This window comes from Castor canadensis, chromosome 1, assembly GCF_047511655.1.
Source record: "Castor canadensis chromosome 1, mCasCan1.hap1v2, whole genome shotgun sequence".
In the NCBI taxonomy this organism is placed as follows: Eukaryota; Metazoa; Chordata; class Mammalia; order Rodentia; family Castoridae; genus Castor; species Castor canadensis.
Window position 1 is genome coordinate 87763180 of NC_133386.1, and position 25526 is coordinate 87788705.

Here is a 25526-nt window from a genome sequence, read left to right on the forward strand (position 1 = left end):
CTCCCTCAAAGTGTAAATAAAATTTCACTACAATTCTACTGAACATATAAGTAGAATTTTTCATGAAATTCTAAAACTTATGAAGAATAATAGATTAATAATGATAGCTAAGGTTACATTTGAAAGGTAAGACAGAAGAAGTTCATCCTAATACACATCAAACATATGTGTTTGCAATAATTAGAACCATGAGATATTAATACAGCAATACAGAAGCAGTTCAAAGAAACAGAATATTCCAGAGACGCTCGTGTAAAGCAGGAATTTTATAGAAAATATAGCCATTACTCTACATTAAATCTCCCAGCTTTGATTCCTTGATTATGTGTTGTTATAAATTACTTGACATTTCTATGCCTGTTTCCTTATAAACTATAAAATGGGGAACAATCATAAAGCCAATCTAATATGATTAATATAGACAAATGTGTACATACAACACAAATTTATGAAATATGATTTAAAAAGTGCAACTTTGAATCAGTGAGAAAAATGGTATGTTATTTCAAATCCATAAGAACTAGTTGGGGTGATCCAAGATGGTAGCTAGGGTAGGGAATCAGAAATCCTAAGCTCTGTGACACCAGAAACCAACTTGAGACATTGGAGCTACACTTGGATAATTCTGATTATTTCTAGCCAAAATTATAACTGCCATCACATTAGGTACAGATAAAATTCAAAGACTGACCCTTAAATAAGCCTTTAGTTTACCTAACAGCCATGAAATCTCTCATGGCACAGCCAGCAAGCTGTGTCCAGCCCTGGGAGGAAAAAAACCTAGGCCGTTTCTCTCTCTCTCTCTCTCTCTCTCTCTCTCTCTCTCTCTTCCACTTTCTTTTTTCTCCTCACAAGCAAAAGACAGAGCATCAATCAGAATCAAACTCTGTGACATCCTGGACCCTTAGCCGGTGGAAAGACTCCGTACACTGCACTGCACTGAAAAAACTGATGCCATTTCTCCCTGCCAGTCAGCTCCAAAGCTGCTTGCATGAAACTGCTGAATTAACAGGTGAGCATCATGCACCACATGCAACTCCCTACACACCCCTCAGGAAAACAATCCAGCGCAGCCACTGGACAGACTGAACACTACCCTAGCAAAACTGAAAAACATAAACAGGGAACTGTAATCTAACACCAATAGCAGAGGTGAGGGGGAATGCTGAACTTGCCACAGAAAATGGGGGTAGGGCAAGGAGCCGAACTCTCAGCAATGAACTCTCAGTGAAACACGAGAAAAGCAGCAAAGGCTGAGAGTGGGGGCAGGGTGGCAAGACAACTTTCCAGAGGAGCCACTTGCACCCAGCAAAGGTTGGGAGGAGCACAGAGGCTGAGAGTGGGGGGATGGAGTGATAGGGTAACCTCACAAAGCAGGGCAGATAGTGGATCCTGGAGCTGATCTGAGGGACAGAGGGCAGCATTCAAAACTGAATTGCCCCACCTTGCTGGAGGAGGAACTGACCAAACAGAGCTGCAGCTGAAGGGCAATGCAGCTGCCACCTGGCAAAAGCAACAGTTCTGACCACCCTGTACAAGCTGGCAGTCTTACCTCACCTAACAATTCTAACTAATCTGTGGAAAGATGGACCAAATACTACTCACAAGCCAGTCACCTGGTGAGACCACATCAGAGCTTCCACTTGTATGTAAATACCAGGATTAGACACCTGAGGAATAAATCTAGAAATTTTATCAAAAAATTGAACTTTTTTTGTTTCCCAAACCTGGGAATTTTTTATTGTGTTTCTTTTTTTTTCCTGTATTATTAACTCCACCATCACTATTCTCTTACCCTATTCTTACCTTCTTCACTTTCCCTCTTTCTCCTTTGCTACAATCCATTGTTCTCCCTCACAACTATTCTTTCTGCCCCTTCTCATCCACTCTCCCCCATCTTCACCTCTCCCTTCCATCTTCCCCCAACCTGTCACCACACTACTCCTCCCTCCTACACACTCACCATGCACTGACTAGCCTGTTGTAAAAACTGTACACAATCCCAGACCCTTGCAATCCCTGACACAAGCACCCTCCACTACAACAACAGAAATACACCCAACACACACAAGGGCCAAAAAACCAGCAGTCTCCATTCCTCTTCCACAACCCACACACCTCTTTTCCCACCCACCCCCCTTTTTAGTGCCACTTTTACCAATTCCCCAAAATCTATAACTAGCCTAATAACCATTACTGCCCCCAACTCCCACTGTTTATAGATATTATCACCAAGGGGTTTTCTACATAATATGTAAATAACTGGTCTGACACTGAACCTGTGAATTTGTTGTTGCTAAATTACACCTCCAGGCCAGGGACAGAAAGAGCACACCAACCTAGCTAACAAACGGGTCAATCACAACACAAATATTAAATCAGAGAAAGAAAGCATGCAATTAAAACCACCAACTACCCTATCAAGAACATAGTTGCACAGCACCAAGTGGAGCAATGGGAGGAAGAAGGGATGGACACCATTCTCCTCAAAAAAATAATTCTGTACAGGATTCACTGGGAAATGAGGAAAATGGATACCCAGTTCCTGACATCAACAAAACAATGATAAATGTCACTAAGGAGCCCAGTGAGACCCAAATAAAAATGCTCAAAGAAGAAATCTTGGAAGATAACACTGAGAAATTCATGGAGAATATACTATACATGGTTAACCAGAATGTACAAAATGCACTCAAGAAATTTCAAGACACCAAAAAGAAAAAAAGAAGATGAGAATACATAAAAACAAAAAGTGAACTCAGAGAGGACTTCAACAAACACCAAAGTAAAACAAAGGACACAATAAAAAAAAGAGATTTATGAATCAAAGATGACAACACAAAATATGAAAGAGAAGTTGAACAAAGATATGGAAAATCTCAGAAAAAAAGAATCAAACAAAAAACACAGTGGAAGGCCACTCAAGCAGACTAGAACAAGTGGAAGACAGAATCTCAGAGCTCAAAGATAAAATAGAAATTAAAGAAAAAACAGAGGAAATATTAGTCAAACAACTCAATAACTGTGCAAGGAATATGCAAGAACTCACCGACTCCATCAAGACCAAACCTGAGAATCATGGGCATTGAAGAAGGAGAAGAGGTGCAAGCCAAAGGGATATGTAATATATTCAATAAAATAATAACAGAAAATTGCCCAAATCTTGAGAAAGTTTTGCCCATTCAGGTATAAGAAGCCTTCAGAACACCAAATAGATTTAACCAAAATAGAATCTCTCCACAGCATATTATTATTAAAACAGTAAGCACAGAGAACAGAGAAAGAATATTGAAGGCCGTAAGAGAGGAAAAAAAAATGTGTAAAGGTAAACCCATCAAAATAACAGCAGATTTCTCAATGGGAACCTTAAAATCAAGAAGGGTATGGGGTGAGATATTTCAGGCACTGAATGAAAATAACTTCAGCCCTAGGATACTCTTCCCAGCAAAACTATCATTCAAAATTGACAGAGCAATAAAAATTTTCCACAATAAACAAAAACTAAAGCAATACATGACCACCAAGTCACCAATGCAGAAGATTCTACAAGGAATTCTGCATAGAGAAGACTAAAGCAAACAAAACCACAAGAGGATCAGAAGTATCAAACCACAAGAAAAGAAAAGACAAGTAATCAGAGAGTAGCATTGTTTTGGCTGCATACAATAAAATCTTTAAACAACAAAAACAACTGAATGGCAGGAATCACCACATACCTGTCAATATTAACACTGAATGTCAATGGACACAACTCCTCCATCAAAAGACACCATTTGGCAAACTGTGTTAAAAAGGAAGATTTGAAAATCTATTGTTTACAAGAGACTCATCTTGTTGATAGAAATAAACACTAGCTTAGGGTGAAAGGCTGGAAGAAGATTTACCAAACCAATGACCCCTGAAAACAAGCAGGAGTAGCAATACTTATATTAGACAACATAGACTTCAAACTTACATTGGTCAAACAAGATAACAAAGGACAATTTATACTAATAAAAGGGGCAATACATCAAAAGGAAATAATAAGTATCAATCTATATGCACCCAATGTCAGAGCACCCAATTTCATCAAATATACATGAAAGGACTTAAAAGCACATACAGACTCTAACACAGTGATAGTGAGAGACTTTAATACCCCTCTATCACCAATACATAGGTCATCCAAATAAAAAATCAACAAAGAAATCCTAGAAATAAATGACACCATAAATCAAATGGACCTAACTGAAGAATAATTCATCCAACAGCACAATATACATTCTTCTCAGCAGCCCATGGAACTTTCTCCAAAATAGATCATAGCTTAGGGTACAAAGCAAGCCTCAGCAAATATAACAGAAATAACCTCCTGCATTCTATTTGATCACAGTACATTAAAACTAGAACTCAACACCAAAAACAACAGCAGAAAATATGCAAATAATTGGAGAGTGAACAGCACATTGCTTAATGATCAGTGGGTCATAGAAGAAACAAGAGAGGAAATCAAAAGTTTTCTGGAAGCTAATGAAAATGAAAACACCACCTACCAGAACCTATGGGACACAGCAAAGACAGTCATAAGAGGAAAGTTTGTAGCCATGAGTGCATATATCAAAAGGACAGAAAGATCTCAAGTAAATGTTCTAATGCTACATCTCAAATTCCTAAAAAAAAACAAAAATAAGCAAAACCCAAAACAATCAGGAGAGAAATAATAAAAATCAGGACTGAAATTAATGAAATAGAGACCAAAAAAAAAAAAATGACAAAGAATCAACAAAACAAAAAGATGGTTCTTTGAAAAAATAAACAAGATTGACAAGCTCCTGGATAATCTGACTAAAATGAGGAGTGAAAAGACCCAAATTAGTAAAATCAGAAACACAAAAGGGGAGATAATAAGAAACACCAAGGAAATCCAGGGAATCATCAGAGACTACTTTAAGAACCCATACTCCAATAAATTTGAAAATCTTAAATAAATGAACAAATTTCTAGATACTTATAACCATCCAAAAACTGAACCAAGATCTATAATGTGTAATGAAATTGAAGCAGCAATAAAGAGTTTGCCAAAAAAGAAAAGCCCAGCACCTGATGGATTCTCTGCTGAATTCTATCAGACCTTTATAGAAGAACAAATACCAACCCTCCTTAAACTTTTCCACAAAATAGAAAGGGGAAGGAACACTGCCTAACTCATTCTATGAAGCCAGAATTACACTCATCCCAAAACCAGACAAAGAAACATCCAAAAAGGAGAACTACAGGCCAATCTCCTTAATGAACATTGATGCAAAAATTCTCAATAAAATAATGGCAAACCAAATCCAACAACATATCAGAAAGATCATTCACCACAACCAAGTCAGCTTCATCCCAGGGATGCAGGGATGGTTCAAAATACAGAAATCAATAAATGTAATACAGCACATTAATAGAAGCAAAGACAAAAACCACTTGATCATCTCAATAGATGCAGAAAAAACCTTTGATAAGATTCAACACCACTTTATGATAAAAGCTCTAAGAAAACTAGGAATAGAAGGAATGTACCTCAATATTGTAAAGGCTATATAGGACAAACTTACAGCCAACATCAAAATTAATGGAGAAAAACTGAAACCATTTCCCCTAAAATCAGGAATGAGACAAGGGTGCCCAGTATCCCCATTCTCCTAACCAGAGCAACAAGGCAAAACGAAAAAATAAAAGGAATACAAATAGGTAAAGAAATAGTCAAACTATCTCTGTTTGCAAATGACATGATCCTATACTTTAAAGACCAAAAAAACTCTAGACAGCATAAATAGCTTCAGAAATGTAGCAGGATACAAAATTAACTTACAAAAATCAGTAGCCTTTCTATACACCAACAATGAACAAACTGAGAAAGAATATAGGAAAACAATTCCAAGAGATTGAAAAATCTACTGTTAAATTTATATGGAAACACAAGAGGCCACGAATAGCCAAGGCAATACTCAGTCAAAAGAACAATGCAGGAGGTATCACAATACCTGACTTCAAACTATATTACAAAGCAATAATAATAAAAACAGCATGGTACTGGCACAAAAACAGACATGAAGACCAGTGGAACAGAATAGAGGATCCAGATATGAAGCCACACAACTATAAGCAACTTATCTTTGACAAAGGAGCTAAAAATATACGATGGAGAAATAGCAGCCTCTTCAACAAAAACTGCTGGGAAAACTGGTTAGCAGTCTGCAAAAAACTGAAACTAGATCCATGTATATCACCCTATACCAAGATTAACTCAAAATGGATCAAGGATCTTAATATCAGACCCCAAACTCTTAAGTTGATACAAGAAAGAGTAGGAAATACTCTGGAGTTAGTAGGTATAGGTAAGAACTTTCTCAATGAAACCCCAGCAGCACAGCAACTAAGAGATAGCATAGATAAATGGGACCTCATAAAACTAAAAAGCTTCTGTTCATCAAAAGAAATGGTCTCTAAACTGAAGAGAACACCCACAGAGTGGGAGAAAATATTTGCCAATTATACATCAGACAAAGGACTGATAACTAGAATATACAGGGAATTTAAAAAACTAAATTCTCCCAAAACTAATGAACCAATAAAGAAATGGGCATGTGAACTAAACAGAACTTTCTCAAAAGAAGAAATTCAAATGGCCAAAAAACACATGAAAAAATGCTCACCATCTCTAGCAATAAAGGAAATGCAAATTAAAACCACACTAAGATTCCACCTCACCCCTGTTAGAATAGCCATCATCAGCAACACCACCAACAACAGGTGTTGGTGAGGATGCGGGGAAAAAGGAACCCTCTTACACTGTTGGTGGGAATGTAGACTAGTACAACCACTCTGGAAAAAAATTTGGAGGCTACTTAAAAAGATGGACATCGATCTACCATTTGATCCAGCAATACCACTCTTGGGGATATACCCAAAAGACTGTTACTCCAGAGGCACCTGCACATCCATGTTTATTGCGGCACTATTCACAATAGCCAAGTTATGGAAACAGCCAAGATGCCCCAGCACTGACGAATGGATTAAGAAAATGTGGTATCTATACACAATGGAATTTTATGCAGCCATGAAGAAGAACGAAATGTTATCATTCGCTGGTAAATGGATGGAATTGGAGAACATCATTCTGAGTGAGGTTAGCCTGGCTCAAAAGACCAAAAATCGTATGTTCTCCCTCATATGTGGACATTAGATCAAGGGCAAACACAGCAAGGGGATTGGACTATGAGCACATGATAAAAGCGAGAGCACACAAGGGAGGGGTGAGGATAGGTAAGACACCTAAAAAACTAGCTAGCATTTGTTGCCCTTAATGCAGAGAAACTAAAGCAGATACCTTAAAGCAACTGAGGCCAATAGGAAAAGGGGACCAGGAACTAGAGAAAAGGTTAGATTAAAAAGAATTAACCTAGAAGGTAACACCCACGCACAGGAAATCAATGTGAGTCAATGCCCTGTATAGCTATCCTTATCTCAACCAGCAAAACCCCTTGTTCCTTCCTATTATTGCTTATACTCTCTCTACAACAAAATTAGAGATAAGGGCAAAATAGTTTCTGCTGGGTATTGAGGGGGGGAGCGGGAGGGGGTGGAGTGGGTGGTAAGGGAGGGGGTGGGGGCAGGGGGGAGAAATAAACCAAGCCTTGTATGCACATATGAATAATAAAAGAAAAATGAAAAAAAAATAAAATAAAATAAAATAAAATCCATCCCCCCAAAAAAAAAGAAAACAATTCCATTTACAATATCCAAAAAAAAAAAAAATCAAATACCTAGGAATAAACTTCACAAAGGATGTGAATGACCTCTACAAGGAGAACTACAAACAACTGAAGAAAGAGATTGTAGAAGACTACAAAAGGTGGAAAGATCTCCCATGCTCATGAATTGGCAGAATCAACATAGTAAAAATGGCTATACTAACAAAAGCAATCTACATGTTAAAGGCAATTCCCATCAAAATCCGAATGACATTCATCACAGAGATTGAAAAATCTACCCTAAAGTTTATTTGGAAACACAAAAGACTGAGAATAGCCAAGACAATACTCAGCAAAAAGAGCAATCAATGCTGTAGGAATCACAATACCGTCTTCAAACTATTCTACAAAACTATAACAATAAAAACACCATGGTACTAGCACAAAAACAGATAAGAAGTCTAGTGGAACAGAAGGAAAACCCAGATATGAATTCATGGAACTACACCCACTTGATTTTTGACAAAAATATATGTTTAGTATGTATTTCACTATTTTGTTTGAGAGTGACATGTGATAATACCACTGTGTGGAGGCAGCCAGGAGCAGATAAACCAGACAAGAATGTCTCCTTAGCTGCAATAAATTTCAAAACATAGCCCCTGCTTTATATTTATTCCTTCTCCCTCTTTCAATATCAGAAAAAGTAGTGGGGACAGAAAGTTCAATCCTTCCTCCATGCACATAAAAAGATGTGCTCTCCATTCTACCTTCTCATCCTCAAACAAAACCTGGCCAGTTGGACTGGAGATGTTGTTCAAACTATACTACAAAGCCGTAGCAATAAAAACAGCATGGTACTGGCACAAAAAAAAGATATGAAGACTAATGGAACAGAATAGAGGACCCGAATATGAATCCACACAGCTACACCCACCTTATTTTTTACAAAGGTGCCAAAAACATACGATGGAAAACAGACAGCCTCTTCAACAAATGCTGCTGAGAAAAGTGGTTATCTGCCTAAAGAAAACTGAAACTAGATCCATGCCTATCACCTTGTACTAATATCAACTCAAAGTGGTTGAAGGACCTTAACATCAGACCTGAAACTCTGAAGTTAGTACAAGAAAGAGCAGGGAATACTCTGGAATCAATAGGTATAGGCAAAGGATTCCTCAGTAGAACTCCAGCAGCCCAGCTTCTTAGAGAAAGGATGGACAAATGAGACTACATGAAATTAAAAAGCTTCTGCACAAAAAAAGACATGCTCTGTAAACTGAAGAGACCACCCACAGAGTGGGAGAAAACATTCACTGGCTATATATTAGACAAAGGACTGATAACCAGAATATACAGGTAGCTCAAAAAACCAAATACTCAAAAATTAATGAACCAATAAAGAAATGGACAACTGAACTAAATGGAACTTTTTCAAAGTAAGAAGTACAAATGGCCAAAAACACATGAAAAAAATGCTTATTATCTCTGGCCATAAAGGAAGGCTACCATCAAGATCACTACCAACAACAAATGCTGGTGAGACTGTGGAGTGGAGATGGAAAGGAACCCTCATACACTGCTGGTGGGAATGTAAACTAGTACAACCACTCTAAGATAATATGAGGCTTCTCAAAAATATAAACATAGACCTGCCATATGATCCAGCAATGCCACTTCTGGGTATATAACCAAAGGAATGTGACTCAGGTTATTACAAAGGCACCTGCACACCCTTGTTTATGGCAGCACTATTCACAATCACCAAGCTATGGAAACAGCCAAGATGCCCCACTACTGACGAATGGATTAAGAAAATGTGGTATTTATACACAATGGAATTTTACTCAGCCAGAAAGAAGAATGAAATTTTGTCATTTGCAAGTAAATGGATGGAACTGGAGAACATCATCTTAAATGAAGTTAGCCAGGCTCAGGAGGCCAAAAATCACATGTTCTCCCTCATATGCTGATTATGGGTCTAAATGCAGTAATATTATTGGACACGGGTCACACACTAAGGGGAGAACACGCATGGGAGGAATAGGGAAAGGGAAGGAATCCTAAAACTTGAATGTGGTTGATGTGCTCACCACAGAGGAGTGAATAATGTAATCTTAAATGGTGGAGGACACTATGGGAAGGTGACCTGGAAATAGTGAAGAGTAGAGATGAATCAATGCAGGTTGCAATACACATGTGCATGGAAGCAATGATAGGATTCTCCCTGGATAGCTATTTTTACCTCAAACTAGCAAAAACACTGTCTTTCTTATTATCTCTTATGTTTCTCTTCAACAAAATCAGAGAACAAGAGGGCAGAATAGTTTCTGTCTGGAAAAGGGGAGTATAAAGAGGGGGAGAATACAAACAATGTATACACATGTAAGTTAATGTAAAAATGATAAAATAAAAAGTGAAAAAAAAAAAGAACTAGCTAACCATTTGAAAAAATAGATTTTATCTTATACCACTCACAAAAGTACAATCAAGATTTAAATTATCTTAATGATAAGAAATTATTTGAACGAAATGTAGGTAAATATGCATAACATTTGGGTGAGAAAGGCTAAATACAAAAGCAAAATCCATAAAAAATGATGAATTTATGTACATCAAAATTTAAAACACCTGAATGACCGAAGCACCAAAAAAGCAAAAAGGCAAGTAACAGGAGAAGATACGCCAGCAAAAGTAACAAGAAAAGATTAGAATCAGCATATCACCTAAAGAAAGAAAAAAAGTCGAATTGAAAAATGAGCCAAGACTAGAAACTGGTAATTCACAGAAGAAATTTAAAAAATGATCAAGATTTGAATAAGCTGGTACTCAATCTCACTTTAATGGTGGAGTTCAATGAGCATTGGAACACAGCTAAAGGGAATATAGGTACAAGTATAACAATTTTAGAGACCATTTTACATACCTGTTACTCCAGAATTCACCAATATTAGTTTCTACTTCAAAATCATTTTACCATATACCCAAAGAGGTAAATACAAGGATTTTCTCTGTGATATTATTTATAACTGTCAAAGATTCAAAACAACCTAAATATCCATAAAAGCAGAAATGGTTAAACAAATAATTGTACACTTTTTTCCTGTGAAAGACCACACTGCGATCTTCTAAAATGAGGTAGACCTATATGTACTAACATAAAAGATTGTGCAAGCCATATTGTTAAGTGGAAAATGTATACATTGTCTGTTTTAAAATACATGCACACAGAGATGTCTTCTCTATTCTGCAGCCACACCACCCTGCACATGTCTGATCTCAGAAGCCAAATAGGTTAGTACTTGGACGGGTGGTATCTTTTCTATGGAAAGTCTTGAACTGTGAACATTACATTGATGATGTGGCTATTTCTGAAGAGAGGACTAAGAAAGGGACATTGAAGAGGTACTAAATAAGTAAGTTACAAAGATAATCTATTACTAAGATAATTCAAAATTATTTTAACACACAAGTTATTTTCATGTATCATAAACATGAAGGATCAGAAATATGATAAAGTGATAATAAAATACTATAAGCAAAGTTGCTTTGAATTATTAAATAAGTAAAAAAATTGTGTTTTTGTTGTTTTATATTTTTTTTTATTGTTTTTACATTTACAATGTGTATACATTGTTTGGGCCATCCCCCACCCCTACTTCCGGGCAGAAACTGTTCTGTCCTCTTGTTCTCTGATTTTATTGAGGAGAAAACATAGACATAATAACAAAGATACAGTGTTTTTGCTAGTTTGAAATAAAGATAGCTATACAGAGAAATTCCTAGTTTTGCTTCCATGAACATGTGTTTTGCAACCTACATTGGTTCATCTCTACCAGACCTCTTCACTACTTCCTGATCACCTTCACATAGTGGTGTTGGCCAGTTTAAGATTACTTTATTCATTCCTCAACAGAGAACACACCAACCACATTCAAGTTTTAGGTTTCCTTCCCTTTGCCTAGTCCTCCTGTGCGTGTTCTCTCCCTAGTGTGTGACCCATGTCCAATAATATTATTGCGTTTAAAACAACAGTCTTTATAAAATCTAAACTATTTCTCCCTTGCATTCACAGTACTAGAGAATCCAAAGATACTGCAGGTCACACAACTGGTATACAATCTTTACCCTATGGGCTTACAAGATGAAAAGTAATCTTGGGTGAGGCCTTATTTTTTTGTGGCTGTTTTTGGGGGTGAAGTTTGAATTACCCACCCAGGCTGCTGTGACGTATTTTTTAATCCCTAATATGATTACTCTGGAAGTAAGACATCCTCTTAATAAAATTATATTTGAATATTATTTAACAGAATAGTCTTCATTGAGTCTTAATTCAATATTCACTGGGAGAACAATTTTATAATCTAAGAATTATCTGTTTTTAAATTTTTGATTCCCACATTGAATGTTTTGTGATAGAGCATTACAGGACTAATTGAATTTGGCTTTCAGTGTGAAACGTAAGACTGTGAAGGCCAAAGGTACAAACGTTTTTCTTGATAACCACAAAAGGCCTATGATTAAGCAGAACCTGATAATTTAAGGAAAATTAACTTGTCTAAAGTGAGAACAGAGAATAATTCATGAATGTACTCATTTTTCTTTCTCCTTCCCCATTAGTCTACAGTGGTCTTCAGCTATGACATGTACAAACCAGTGGGAAAACATTAACTATGGCTAATAGACTGAATGGATTTATTTAAGAAGAAATATTTAAAGAACTAAAACCATCAAAATGCCTCTACAACACATATATTGGGCACAGAGACATAACATACAGCACACCATAAATTTTATTTCTTCCAAAAACCCCATCTTGGGCCCCACAAAGATTGAAAGAAGCAGCACATTTCCAAATCTCAAAGTCTCTTAGCCGTATTTTTACTTTTCTTTTCTCATCTCCTGTTCCAATATTTTCCTACTTTTCTAATTAAGGTCTACATTCTGGAGGGAAGACTGTGGGCAAGGCAGAGCACAGGCTTTTTCAGGCAGTCAAATCTGGGTATGAAATCAGGTCCAGCTAGCTAAATTTGAGAAGAACATATGTTGTTTTTTCAACTGTACAGACAACTTTTGAGGAAGAATCATTTGCTTTGACACCCCCAAAGTGCTATTTATGATACAATAACATTGTAGGTCCTTAAAATATATGTCATGTGAATGAATATTGAAAGCCAAATCCAAATGAAAATCACTAAATATTCAATAGAATTTTTAAACAAAGAAACTTTTTTATCAGTAATGGAAAATAAATAGAAAAATAATTTTTAATTAAAATGGAAGCACTGAGTTCATTACATTATATTCAAAGGAAAATAACAGAGCCTTTCTTGAAAGCCATTTCCTTCATAACAGACAAAAGTCACACATGATATAGGTAGGAGTAGAACCTGAGATGCTTTCCTCGCCTCAATGCATGTTTTTCAAAGAAATTTTGATCCCTCCAAGAGCCTCTAAATGTGAAGTTGGTACTGATGGAGAGATCTCAGTAAGTTCAAAGGATTCACACTCCTTTAACTTCCTCTGTGGAGTTAAGAATCCAGGAATTGAAGAGTCTGGAGACTGCTGTGCAAAGCAAGGCTCCCCAGAAGAGTCACCAACCTCTCTTATCTTGAGTCCCCACAAAGGCACCCCGCCTTATACTAGGCATTTAAGAGATATTCCCACTTGCTACTGTTAAAGGTGCTTTATACCCTTTTGCTCTCACTCCTTTCCTTTGGGCGTATACACTTTAGCTAAGAACATATTGGAATAGTGGTAGAGAAAAGAAAGGGAAAAATACAGCTTAGATACTGAATTTGGCAATATTCTGTATCTTCTGGTCTCTATGTTTTGGAGTCTTCAATTAGTATTTATTTGTGTGCAGGTATGACATGTGACAACCTCAGTTTGCTATAAGGTGAGACAAATGGAAGACCAGTTTTACAGGAGTCACCCTGGCCAACCCTCAAGCCTACCCACCTTTCCACTGACAGAATGGGTATAGCAAATGGAAGCTTCCATTTGCTTCATTAAAATATTCAGGCAAATGGCTAATAAATATGTACTCAGTTCCCGACCACTCCCAGTGTTAGCGGTTGAATTGAATCCAATATTCAGAGTATGCATTCTACCAGGTTTTGGGCTTATAGGGAACAAAAAACAAAACAGTTATATCTCTCATCCTTTAAGAGCTGGATAGGAATACAAAACAGCAAAATAACAGAGAGCAAATGCACAAAAAAGTACAAAATCAAGTATAAATAGAAAATAATTGCTTCTCAAGATATACAAGTGCCCTTATAGACCAAAAAGAACAATGGGCTCAGAAAAGTCTATTTATAATAGAGAAAGTGGAAGGTGCTTGTTTTGTCTTTTTAACACTTTGAAAGATGAACAATATCCAAAGAGACATAAACACCACAGAATTTTTAAAATAATGCTTAGAAAGGCTGCTGTTTGCTGGTAAGACAGACACTGTCATCTAAGCCAAACAAGTCTCTTTTCCTGCATAAGGTCATGGATGTCAGAGCAAGGTATATTTAGTATTTAGAGACAATGCCATTGGGAGAATGTAGTTGAATGTTCTGGTCATAATAAAAGGAGGCTGGAACCTAAGTGGGAAAAAAAAAAGTTGCCTAAACTATTCTTTTTCTGTTTCATGAGAATTTGAAAATCAGTAGGGTTCAGACGAGAAAAATGAATGAACTACCCCCAGCAGTTCTCAGTTTTACTATTAGGGCATTTGAAAATGTCTACAGACATTTCGGTCAAATATGCCGATATCCTACAGTGCACAAGACAGCTCCCTACAACCAGAATTATGCCTAAAACGTCAACTGTATTAAGGTTGGGAATCCTGAACTAGATCACCAGGGCAGTCAGTGGTGAGACTTTCTACCACAATTTATGCAGCAATGCAGGCTTGAATGAAGGTACAAAATGATGTTAAAGTTATAAAGAATGAAGTCATGAAAATCCAAACTGAATATACGGTCAAAGATTTTTGAATATATATCAAAGATTTTTTGGCATTAAAAACAAAGCAAATGCTTTATGAAAGATGCATACCTAAATCTAATCATGAGAAAATATTAAGCTGACACTAAATGGAGAACATTCTACAAAGTGAATTACCTGCAATCTTCAAAAATGTCAAAGGACTAAAGAAATGTTACAGACTGAAATAAACTAAAGACACTAAATGCCATACATGATTCTGAAATCAATCATTTTATTGCAGAAGACATTATTAGGACAATTGGGAAATTTGAACAGACTGTGAGGGTTATGCAGGAGACATGTATCAATGTTAATTTCCTGACCTTGATTCTTCTGTTGTAATTATATAGAAGAATATCCTTGATTGTAGGTAATCCACACTAAAGAAATGACATCAGATCAGAAACTTATTCTCCAGTGGTTCAAAAAACAAAAAAGTAAATCTTTGGAGCATATTTCCAACTTTTCTGTAATTTGTGATTTTTTTTTTAATTGTTGGGCTGGGTGGGGGTACATTGTGGCATTTACAAATGTAATGTATCAAATATCATACTTGAATTCACCCCTCCACACTCTTCTTTATCCCCACTCCATTCCTGTGAATAGTTTCAACAGGTATCATTTTTGCATTTACATACATGTGTACACAGTTTTTGCAACATATTCACCCTCTTACCCTCTTTCCTGGCCATCTCTCCCATCCTCTGGTGCACCTCCCACCCCTAGACAGGACCTGTTCTGCCCTCCTAGTCTCCAATTTTGCAGAAGAAAAAAATGAATTTTTGCTTGTTTGTGATAAAGGTAACAACACAGGGAGTTTCCTTGTGATATTTCCATGTATATATGCTTTATAACCCCAATTAGTTCATCTCCACTTTTCTTCATTCTACCTTAGTCCCACAAAATAAATAAAACAACTAGACACCCATGGAGTTACTTGGGAGTCTGAAGTCAAGAGGATTGCTGTTTGATGCCAGCTGAGGTAAAAAGTTCTCGAGACCCCATCTCAAGCAATAGCTGGGTGTAGTGGCTGTCATCCCAGATACAGTGGGAAACCTAAACTAGGAAAATCAAAGTCCAGGCCAGCCTGGGCAAAAACCAAGAAGATTCTATCTCAAAAACAACCAGAGAAGAAAGGGCATGAGGTGGGGCTTATGCTGTAAAGCCCCTGCCTAGCAAGTGTGAAGCTCAAAGTCCAAACCCCAGTATCACCAAAAATATAAATAAAATGAATAAGTAAAACAGACACATTGTTGAAAAAACAAAATATCCACACATATACTAGCAAAGACATGTCATATTTTAAAATAAAGAGGCATGTAAAGGAAATGCAAATCAAAACTACACTGAGATTCCTCCTCACCATAGTCAGAATGTCTATTTTCAATAACACAAACAACAATATGGCAAGGATGTGGGGGAAAAGGAATACTTTTACGCTGTTGGTGGGAATGTAAATTAGTGCAACCTCTGTGGAAAGCAATATGGAGGTACCTCAAAAACGTGATCCAGTGACAGCACCCTGAAAGAACGTACTCCAGGATGTGACACAGTCACTTGCGCACCCAATGTTTATTGCAGCACTATTTACAAGAGCCAAGCTTTGGAAGCAGCCCAGGTATGCCACAACCAATGAATGGAGTAAGAAAATGTGGCGTATATATACACAATGGAGTTTTATTCAGCCATAAAGAAGAATGAAATTATGTTGTTTGCAAGTAGATGAATGGAACTAGAGAAATTCATGTTAGGTAAAGTAAGCTAATCTCAAAAAATCAAAGGCCACATGTTTTCTCTCATATGTGGAAGTCAGACCTATGAGTTAAATGTATATATAGAAACATATATATATATACATATATATATATATATGTGTATATATAGTGACAGAGAGAGAACAAAATTGCATTAGTGAGTCTATCCTATCAGTACTCAACCTAGTCCGTGTACATACTCATTTTAATTTTTAAAAATACTCATTTTAACTCTCCTTTTAAGGTAAAGCTGTTGCTTCAATGTACTTATGAAAAATTTCTGGAATTTAGCTGAGTATGTTATGTAACCAAGATTCCAGCTTTTTCTTTGCATATTCCACAACCTTTGCAGTCATTGTACACATACCATGTTCTCCCAGTCTCTTAGCACAGTGGATACTACTGCAGAGTAGAAAAACTAATATTATAATACAATAAAGCCAAGTCAGGACATCTTCCTGCTCCCAGGTGTCTGGTTTGACCCCCATGTTGAATGGCAATTTACTCTTCAAACTTTTCTCTGTTATACAATAATCTAGAGGAAATAACAGGTCCCTTCTCTACAGTGAATATTTCTCAGAGAATGGCTGGAGTTAGCAGTTTTAACTGGAAATCTGTAACAAATCTTAAATTTGAGGGTTAATAATTGGTAAAAATTTTTCATTTGTGAATAAAAACTTTGTAACATTAATGCAACTATCATGGTTGTGAAGTTTTCATATGTATTAATGTTGAAGGATGTTCTAAGATTGACTGAAGCAGAAGAAACAACAAAGGAAGGCTTCTGAAAAGAAGGAGAAGAGATAAGAAATTAGCCCAGGAATACACAGAAAACTGATTAAGCAGCCTAGCAGAGAAGCCCCACGTGACCTGCAATATGAAGGCCTGAGCCTGGAGGAAATGGAAGAGAGGGAACAGGTCACAGTGTGATTAGTAAGGGAGGCTACAAGGGACAAGAGGAAACAAGGGCATGAGAATATTATTGGATGAGCTGTTAAGAGAAAGGGACAGTGTGATGAGCTCATTGAACGCAGCCCCTTATCCAAGGAGGAGATGGGTTCATTGCCTGTTTTAAAGGGCTGGTGGAGTAGCTTAAGTGGCACAGTGCCAGTGTAGCAAGCAGGCCCTGAGTTCAAACCCCATTACTGCAAAATAAAAGAAAGAAAATGCACACCCAACATTTGTATTAGATGCTCAAAACTTCTGATAGTATCAAGCCCTATATATACTAATTTTTCCTGTACATATATACAATAAAATTTAATTTAAAAATTAGGCACAATAAGAGATTAACAATAATAAAATAGAACTATAACATTATAATGTAATAAAAGTTATATGAACTTGCTCTCACACATTTCCCTCCCCCATCTCTCTCTCTCTCTCTCTCTCTCTTTCTCTCTCTCTCTCGTCACCTTTTCATTTAAAGGAAACACTTTATGGTTTCTTTTTGACAAATCCAAAAATTGCCAGAATCACTACTCTTGCACCTTGGGGCCATTATTAAGTAAAATCAGGTTTACCTAAACACAAGGACACCCAAAAATTTCATCTGATAACCAGGACAGCTATTTAGAGACTAATAGACAGGAAGCATGTACAGCCTGGACAAAGGGATGATTCACATCCCAGGCAGACTGGGCTGGACAGCACAAGATTTTTATCACATTACTCAGAATGGCACAAAATTTCATATTAATATTTTCAGATCACAGTTGACCTCAAGTATCTAAAACTGCAGAAAGTAAAACTTTGATCAAGACCAAAAGTACTGTACTTGGTCAAGCAAGTTGGAAATAAAGCACAGTAATTGTCATTATTCAGTCTTACATTGTAATTAACAAAATATTTTGACTCTGGGCTCATGCCTCTTCACCTGTGGATGTGAGAGAAGTAAAAAGATCTCATTGGTTTGCACCCAATATATGAAAAACACACATGAAATAACAATCAACATGAGAAAACATCACTACTCATCTCAGCACATTCTCTGAAGGGCCAAACAGCAAAAAATGATCTAAATGACCTGCTGTCTTCAAATACTTAGTGCCTAGCTTTATTCTGAGTAACCTTGCAGGAGAGGCTTCTGAAACAGTGCTTCCCCAGAAGAATGTGAGGACACAAGTCTTGAGGAAGATTTCATTCACATCACTCCTTCCTAATGGTTCATGGAGCAGCTCGGAATCATAGATCTCCCTCACAGGACCCCTTACGGGACACATACATCCCACACCCTACTCCAAAAGCACCAGTTAGGTTAGCACTTACCTCTCTCTATCCCCTGGAATAACAGGCAGGATGGATGGAACCTGCTGGTGCCAGAGGCACCATGAAGAGAAATTGTGAGCTCTTCTACAACAGGCATCTTGGGAAATAACACAAGACAGGTGGCATTCTAGATTATGGAAGATATGCAGTACAATGCTAAGGCTTGCCTGTGAATTCATCTATCAGAATTATAAGCTACAGGACTTTGAGAAAATTAAACTTTCTGAGTTCATCCATCATAAAAAGGATTTATCTGTATTTACAAATGTTAGGGGAAACAAAATTTTCCAGAGTAATTCATGAACTAAGAAGATTGCTCAAAACTTGAAACTTACCTCCCCTTTCCTGGATCTGTTTAACCCTCATGTGCCTGAGCAATTTTATGGTAAGTAAGGATCAACACATGGAGTTTCTTATGTTAGTCCCTCAATCTTATGACCTACTCATAAATGTATCCCTTTGGGCTATCAGTCTGTGTTTTGATAATCAAATTACTCAGGAAATGAGATGCCAACAAGAAATGCCGCCTCATTTCAGCTCTAGTCGAGGAAGCTCCCTCCTAGGAAGTCCTACCAAACAACTGAGGAAGAACTGTGTTAGCTATTTTTTTTTTTAAGTCAGCGTCTCTAGGTCTGCCAAATTTTTCAAAGTCAATAGGCAAGATTTGAGAACAATAGGAGGAAAAGAGAACAATGTACTCTTAAAAGCATCACATGTGTTTGAACTTCTGTTTTTCAGAATGAAAGTGCACTTATTTTTCTTCTAATTATAAGAATTTTGCCACATATTGTTGCTTTTCAGGAAGCTCGTCCCAGTTGAAATTTCCCACCAGCAATATGTGGTATCCATTTCCTCTCACCCTCACCATGCTGGGTGCTGAAATTTTCTTAGTCCTTTGTTTGAAATAATACTATTCTCTTTCAATATGAATTTTTTATTACCAGTAGGTTTGTTGCAAGTTATTTGTCATTTTTCTATTTTCCTACTGTTGTGTTATTTCCTTTATGTATTTAAAAGAGCTCTTAATATTAAGGATATTTGTTCTTCACTGTTTCTTCACAAATTACTGTTTGATTTTAACTTTGTTCATGAAGGCTGCTGGATTTTTATTGGGTTTTTTTTCTGTGTAAAAGTTTTCTTCAGTTTTTATAGAGTTAAATATTTAGACTTTTTGTTTACTTCACTTTTTAAAAATCCTCCCCCCACATATACACACATACAGATACATAGATATAAATAGAATATATTATATATGTAATATATAGACATATGTATGACTATTTTATTTTCTTTCTTTACACTTGAATTTCTGGTCCACCACACATTTTGGTGTGACATAGAAATTAATTTTCACATTTTCCCAGTTACTTTACCTACTGATTAAATAATTAACAGTTTTACTACAGATTTGAAATGCTTATACTTCCTAAACCTTAAATTCTTACATATAGGTGTATATTTTTCAGACTTTCTACTATTTTCCCTTGGTATTCTCATCTAATGTGAATGTTGATACCATTACTAAAGTGTTTTAATTTGTGTGTTTCCAGATTCACTTTAATATGTGGGAAGGCCGCACTCCAAACTCGTCCTTCAAATATTTCCTGGCTGTTACTCGGGTTTATTGCCTCAATAGCAGTTAGGCACTTGAAGTAGAGTGTTGAATATATGTAAGTATTTTTTCAAAGTGTACAAACTTGTAAAAGCCCTAAAGCAAATACTTTTATAGGAAGCATTCATCACCCCTTCTCAGGCACAGTGAGAGTGGGTCACTGTTTTGAAAAAATACTAGCAGTGTGAGAGGTCCTAGGGTCAGGAATTTTCCAGTCCACAAGATGTGTATTTGCTTGGCTCATTAAGGCCACTAAAGATTTAAGAATGATGAATGTGTGTGCATAGAATAGATGCTCTTCACAATATTTTTAAACATTAAATTATCATGTAAGTGAAGGAAGGAAACTTATTAGTTCCCCATTTGTAGAACTATGTGGTCTTGTTGCAACAAATCAGACATTTGAGTTGCTCAATCACTTTCACTTCTGCTGCATTCCCTTGGTGATGTTTGTCAGGCCCTACCTAATTTTTAGCCTCTTTCCTATAACAAGAATCACATTATTCCACATATGTTCTCTGGACAAATCACTGACTACCCCAGACCAGGTGAGTGGACCCACTTCTGTGTTCCCACATCAGCATTACCCTCTAGTCACATGGTATTGAAATTGCCATTGTTTTTACCCGTAGCCCCTGTTAGAAAGTAGAAATAATATCAAATTAGCATTGCTTCCCAGTCTCAAGCTTGGTGCCTAACACATATGAGGCTCAACAAGTATTACTGAATGAGTGAATGATGTATAATAAATGAGAAGCAGGAGAAACTCGGGATCTTTAGCCCAGCACTTGGATTTGGCTCCAAGTTGTATTGCAATTGCATTAGAATTTTGCATTGCATTAGAATTCACAGTCTCCAGGATTTCTCCTCCACTGCTTTTGTGCTTCAGAGTCACACTTTCTACCTCTCCTCGGCTGATAAGCTTGCCTGAATGGTGTCAGAACTCAGCCTTGTTCAGCCTGCCTGCCAGAAATACCCCATAACTGCATGGCAGACCCTCACATGCCAACTGCTGCTTTGGACCACTCTTTGCCATTTTACACCATGCCATTTTGATCCTGTGCCCTACCTGTCATGTCCCAGTTCAGCTCCAGTCCGGCCTCTTTCTAGATATAATGTGTGAGTCTTGTCTGACTGAGCTCTGGGTACACATTCTTCAAAATGGACCTCCCTCTGTAATCACTTGCTTCCATGTAGTACATACAAATCCTCTTAAATTTTCACATAATAACAGTGACAGCCCTGTGGAAATCCCACTCCTGCAAAAGTGTCTGGAAACAGAAATCAAAATAACAATATAATCTAGATATAAATCAAATGGTAGGATTGTAGTCTTTCATCAATGCTATGTGGAAAAACAAGAGCTATGTTTGTTCTCTAATGTATCTCTCAAAGAACAAAATTCTTCACTTTGTGAGAAACCACAAGTCACTTTCATCTGGTTTCACACACACACACACACTTATCCCCACACCAACTCCCACCCTCCTCCTCTCTTCTGCTTGAGCTCAGCATTTCACGTGCTCATTTTGGTGAGGTTCCATCAGAATACATCACCAGGAACACATGTGCTCCACTGGGACTTTATTCCCTGGAAGATGTGAATGGTGATGTAAATAACAGCATCATTAAAATTTAGAGGAAGTGATGTGAGAGAGAAAGCTGTGGTGAAATAAGGCAAAAAATCTAAGCAACTCTACTCAACATTTCCTCTTGGAGCAGTGCAGATAATATGAACACTGATAGGGAATTCAATGGCATTCATCAGCTGGAACTGTCAGCAGAAGCATTAATTAAATGGCAGCTGTTGCTTTACCACTTGTAGGGGAGTGGAGCAATCCTAACTCCAAAATAGATTTCTGAGGATGAGAACATTTCCAACTAATGAACTATAATAAGAGCCTGGTTGTAGCTTTTTCATGAGCTTGAGTAAAAAGATGAGGGGCAAATAGTTGCAATAGACATGTCAATAGCTGTGTCTTATGCTACTGTATTTTAAAGTGTTCTAGCTTGTTAATGGAAATACATCCAAAACATGCTAATCAGAGCTACAGAGCCCAGGTCTTACTTACTTAGCAATATGCTAGTTACTCAGTGAGACACATGAGCATTTCAGTGTTTACCGATTTTAATTCATGTTTTCAGAAAAGCAGTAAGATGATCATTAATGGTTTAGAAAAAACATGAATCGAGAAAAATAATCAGCCATAGTCACAGGGTGTTATTCTCATGTTGAACAAGAAAAAATTAGGTTCAGTTCAATCAATAAAAACTAGTCAGTAATATTTACTTTCTCAGTTTCATGACATTTAATAGATTCAATTTAACAATTATTAAGCACTTGTTTTGTGCAAGATTCTAAAAACAGTCCCAAGTCATAAATGAATCTATTTATTACATTAATTTTTTAAATTTACATGTAGGTATTTATTACAAAATAATTATATCTCCTCTTTTCTGTTTGGTTTCTATTGCTTAGAAAAATCTACGCTACAGTGTTTGTCACTGGTGAATTTTATCCTAAGAAAGGTTCATTTAACCAGGCAACGCATATAAATTTTCTCCTAGGTGTGAAAAAGCCTGCTGTGTAGAATTTCAAACTTACAGAACTCATTAAAAATTAAGGGGAAATGGGGGAGAGGGTGGGAGAGGGGGGCAGAGGGAAGAAATGACCAAAACAATGTACGCATATGTGAATAAATTAATAACAAAAAAAAAAGAAATGACTACTCCCATAGACATATGTTAAAATTATCTTAAATAATAAATAATTAAAGAAGTGGAAAATTTAAAAAAAATTCTCTTCCAAAAAAAAAAAACCATTAGTTCCATATATGCTACCTAGAAATGTAAGCTTTTAGAGTTCTTTAGAACATTGACCCACTGACCTGCAAATTTCACAGAAGAGGCCAGTTTGCTTCCAGTGCACCTGCTGCTATAGAAGTGAACTAATTAATCCCTTCCTGTTGTTACTGACATTATGAGACAAGTTAGGGAATGGTAAGAAAGTCCCACAGAGGAATCACAGGGGAATTAGAAAAATGGGAAACCACGCCAGACTCACAGGGAAAAAGTAACGAATTTAAACAGGAGAGTACAGTTTGTGGTTAGAATGTCTCTGGAAAAGTAAAGAGAACATGTGCCCCAAAGTAAGGCATAAAGTTTTATATTGGCCAAGAAAGACCGAACATCAGAAAGTTACTGGGAGAAACGAAGCAACTTAAAGCAATCTTTTTTTTTAAATTTTTATTTTATTCATATGTGCATACAATGTTTGGGTCATTTCTCTTCCCTTCCCCTCCCTTACCCCCCTACCTCCATTCCCTCACCCCCTCTACCCCCTCGCTACCAGGCAGAAACTATTTTACCCTTATCTCTAATTTTGTTGAAGAGAGAGTATAAGCAATAATAGGAAGGACCAAGGGTTTTTGCTAGTTGAGATAAGGATAGCTATACAGGGAGTTGACTCTCATTGCTTTCCTGTGCATGTGTGTTACCTTCTAAGTTAATTCTTCTTGAACTAATCTTTTCTCTAGTTCCTGGTCCCCTTCTCCTATTGGCCTCAGTTGCTTTAAAGTATCTGCTTTAGTTTCTCTGCATTGAGGGCAACAAATGGTATCTAGTTTTTTAGGTGTCTTACCTATCCTCATACCTCCCTTGTGTGCTCTCGCTTTATCATGTGATCAAAGTCCAATCCCCTTGTTGTGTTTGCCCTTGATCTAATGTCCACATATGAGGGAGAACATATGATTTTTGGTCCTTTGGGCCAGGCTAAGCTCACTCAGAATGATGTTCTCCAATTCCATCCATTTACTTGTGAATGATAACATTTTGTTCTTCATGGCTGCATAAAATTCCATTGTGTATAAATACCACATTTTCTTAATCCATTCGTTAGTAGTGGGGCATCTTGGCTACTTCCATAACTTGGCTATTGTGAATAGTGCTGCAATAAACATGGGTGTGCAGGTGCCTCTGGAGTAACTTGTGTCACATTCTTATATCCCCAAGAGTGGTATTGCTGGATCATATGGTAGATCAATGTTTAGATTTTTAAGAAGCCTCCAAATTTTTTTCCAGAGTGGTTGTACTAGTTTACATTCCCACCAGCAGTGTAAGAGAGTTCCTTTTTCCCCACATCCTCGCCAATACCTGTTGTTAGTGGTTTTGCTAATGACGGCTATTCTAACAGGGATGAGGTCCTTTATTGCTAGAGATGGTGAGCATTTTTTCATGTGTTTTTTGGCCATTTGAATTTCTTCTTTTGAGAAAGTTCTGTTTAGTTCACTTACCCATTTCTTTATTGGTTCATTAATTTTGGGAGAATTTAGTTTTTTAAGTTCCCTGTATATTCTGGTTATCAGTACTTTGTCTGATATGTAGCTGGAAAATGTTTTCTCCCACTCTGTGGGTAGTCTCTTCAGTTTAGAGACCATTTCTTTTGTTGAGCAGAAGCTTTTTCGTTTTATGAGGTCCCATTTATCTATGCTATCTCTTAGTTGCTGTGCTGGGGGTTCCATTGAGAAAGTTCTTGCCTATACCTATTAATTCCAGAGTATTTCCTACTCTTTCCTGTACCAACTTTAGAGTTTGTGGTCTGATATTAAGATCCTTGATCCATTTTGAGTTAATCTTGGTATAGGGTGATATACATGGATCTAGTTTCAGTTTTTTGCAGATTGCTAACCAGTTTTCCCAGCAGCTTTTGTTGAAAAGGCTGCTATTTCTCCATCGTATATTTTTAGCGTCTTTGTCAAAGACAAGTTGGTTATAGTTGTGTGGCTTCATATCTGGGTCCTCTATTCTGTTCCACTGTCTTCGTGTCTGTTTTTGTGCCAGTACCATGCTGTTTTTATTGTTATTGCTTTGTAATATAGTTTGAAGTCGGGTATTGTGATACCTCCAGCATTGTTGTTTTGACTGAGTATTGCCTTGGCTATTCGTGACCTCTTGTGTTTCCATATAAATTTAACAGTAGATTTTTCAATCTCTTTAATGAATGTCATTGGAATTTTGATGCAAACTTAAACCAATCTTGAAGAGAACAGGCCTTCTCCAACTGGCCCATTCACTGGGAAAACAGAGGGGAGAGCAAGGACCCAATCGCTAATCAGGAAGAAAGCCCCATCAGTGGCAACTAAGGGCACAAAGCCAACTGCCACTGGACTTCTGATCTGAAATGGGGGAGCAGCTGCC

General features: G+C 37.0%; 1 protein-coding gene across 5 annotated transcripts in view; it reads right to left on the minus strand.

Moving 5' to 3' along the window:
- Positions 1-25526, minus strand: part of LOC109688742 (filamin-A-interacting protein 1) — a 250520-nt gene that overhangs the window by 148763 nt on the left and 76231 nt on the right. The window contains exon 1 of one of the 5 annotated variants that reach the window (XM_074079418.1): positions 18719-22705. The exons of the other annotated variants lie outside the window; for them this stretch is intronic. The gene's annotated coding sequence lies outside the window, so the exon portion shown is untranslated. Of the gene's footprint in view, positions 1-18718; positions 22706-25526 lie in introns of those variants that run through there. 5 annotated transcript variants of the gene reach the window in all.